Source organism: Schistocerca serialis, unplaced genomic scaffold (assembly GCF_023864345.2).
Source record: "Schistocerca serialis cubense isolate TAMUIC-IGC-003099 unplaced genomic scaffold, iqSchSeri2.2 HiC_scaffold_1162, whole genome shotgun sequence".
Taxonomy (NCBI): Eukaryota; Metazoa; Arthropoda; class Insecta; order Orthoptera; family Acrididae; genus Schistocerca; species Schistocerca serialis.
Window position 1 is genome coordinate 762,501 of NW_026047362.1, and position 2,500 is coordinate 765,000.

At 57.1% G+C, this 2,500-nt stretch overlaps 1 non-coding gene across 1 annotated transcript in view; it reads left to right on the plus strand.

Annotated features, from left to right (window-relative positions):
- Nucleotides 1-1,850: 1,850 nt before the first annotated feature.
- LOC126433213 (small subunit ribosomal RNA) overlaps nucleotides 1,851-2,500 on the plus strand; it is a 1,910-nt gene continuing 1,260 nt past the window's right edge. The window contains exon 1 of the ribosomal RNA XR_007578326.1: nucleotides 1,851-2,500. This exon is cut by the window's right edge and continues 1,260 nt beyond it. This is a non-coding gene — a ribosomal RNA (small subunit ribosomal RNA).

Consider the following 2,500-nt stretch of genomic DNA (forward strand, 5'->3'; position numbering starts at 1 on the left):
CCTTAAACCTAACCTATATTGCGCCTTAACCTAACTCCACCGACGTTGCGCCTTAACCTAAACCACGTTGCGCCTTAACCCAACCCACGTTGCGCCTTACACCTAACCCACGTTGCGCCTTAACCCAACCCACGTTGCGCCTTAACCCAACACACGTTGGGCCTTAACCTGCTCTGTAATTGTCATACGACGCGTTAAATTAGTGTAGTGTTGCCTAACTGCAACCCCCGCAATATAGTTTGCTACTCGCCCAGAGTATCGCTTCATGTTAAACACCTTGCAGCTATACACTGTAATGCGGACGGCAGCAGGACGTACATGCTCAATGCCCTTCGCAGTTGTTCATTGGCATTCGCATGGCGAAGCACAGCCTACGTTGTGGTACGGCTTGTGTCAACTGTCCGCTGATGTTGTACGTCCAAATCACACACTGTACTGCACATTGGTCCTCATGTACTGAATGATACATCGTGGTACATGTGTGACCGTACCACGACTGCGCCAACAACGGCGAACCATACGGTCCAAATATTGTGCACTCAGCTACGTGTCGTCTCCCTATAAGAGCTGGATTGCAGTATGGTATGCCGTGGATGGCGATCACCATGAGCCGTCTGTTGATGTAGTGGCGCGTGTTGTCAGACGTAGTCGTCTCTTCTCACACACCGTGATAGCATGGTGCACTGCGTTCCACATCTGCGACATGCGACAGAGGCCGGTTGACAGTCGTTCGCGCAATGGACATCGCATACGTACGGGGGCCACCTTCCACGTGTTCGCGAAGCGTGCACATGTTGTTGCGTGTATGTGGGCAGACATAGTGTGTCGTGACACCTGACACAGGCATGCAACAATCGTTGAATTTGCAAATGGCGATGGACGTCTACGTTTGCTGGTGACGTTACGCAAATGAAGAACTGGTAAACCGTTGTGGTGCGGTTGTTCTCGCTAGAGGTGAATCAGTGATGGCGACGATCGGTTGAGCTACCAACCGGTTGTTTCAGCGATACCCACCATGCCCACGAACGTGAATGGCATGTGGGTGTGAAGCGATACGCGGCGGTGGCTGGGTGGGACCGTCCCCGGCCGGTGAGGGGGGGCCTCCCGGCGTGCTGGCCGCGCGGTGCGTGGGCGCACGCGCTACAGCCGGCTGGTGGGGGCGGCCAGTGGCAGGCGCGCCGGCCGACGGAGGCGGCAGGCGGCGCAGCTGCGCGCCGGCGCACCCTGCACGCGGCGCCGTGCGGCCAAAGTAGGTCCTCGCGGGCCCGGTGCGAAGCGCGGTGGACATCTGCAGTGTGCTGGTCCGATTGAGGACTGTGTGCGCTGAGGATGCGCCGCCGCCCGGCGCTCGGCGCCGCGACGCCGTCTGCTGCTCGGTCGCCTCTGCGGTTCTCGCAGGTGGATTGTATCGCAGCTGTGCGGACGTGTTGGCGCGTGCGCTGTGCTGGGAGAGTTCGCTTCGGCACCCAAGTGGGGCTTTTGTCCTTCTGTGGCGCTGGCGTTGGAGCTGCCGGCCACCGTAGGTGGCGCGTGTTGTCTCCCGCCGGCAATGCCACGACAGCACGCTCCCGGGCCTCTGTCGGCAGCGGCAAGCTCAGTTGGGAGCACGGGTGGTCGCACCTAAAGCGTCTACTCGCCAAACTCCGGGCGATTGCGCCTCTCTCGAACCCGACCAAGTACTTAGGACGGCGCTGCGCGCCGCCGGGACCTGAGAGGGTTTCGAGGTGTATTGTGCAGGGGAGCTCAGCCTCCTCCTGTTTGCAGAATAATTGAGCGGACGCTTGCGTGTTCGCGCGGGCTCCCGGGACACACTCCCGGGCGGCCGGCTGCTCAGCTCTAGTTGACGCAGCTCCCTGGTTGATCCTGCCAGTAGTCATATGCTTGTCTCAAAGATTAAGCCATGCATGTCTCAGTACAAGCCGCATTAAGGTGAAACCGCGAATGGCTCATTAAATCAGTTATGGTTCCTTAGATCGTACCCACGTTACTTGGATAACTGTGGTAATTCTAGAGCTAATACATGCAAACAGAGTCCCGACCAGAGATGGAAGGGACGCTTTTATTAGATCAAAACCAATCGGTCGGCTCGTCCGGTCCGTTTGCCTTGGTGACTCTGAATAACTTTGGGCTGATCGCACGGTCCTCGTACCGGCGACGCATCTTTCAAATGTCTGCCTTATCAACTGTCGATGGTAGGTTCTGCGCCTACCATGGTTGTAACGGGTAACGGGGAATCAGGGTTCGATTCCGGAGAGGGAGCCTGAGAAACGGCTACCACATCCAAGGAAGGCAGCAGGCGCGCAAATTACCCACTCCCGGCACGGGGAGGTAGTGACGAAAAATAACGATACGGGACTCATCCGAGGCCCCGTAATCGGAATGAGTACACTTTAAATCCTTTAACGAGTATCTATTGGAGGGCAAGTCTGGTGCCAGCAGCCGCGGTAATTCCAGCTCCAATAGCGTATATTAAAGTTGTTGCGGTTAAAAAGCTCGTAGT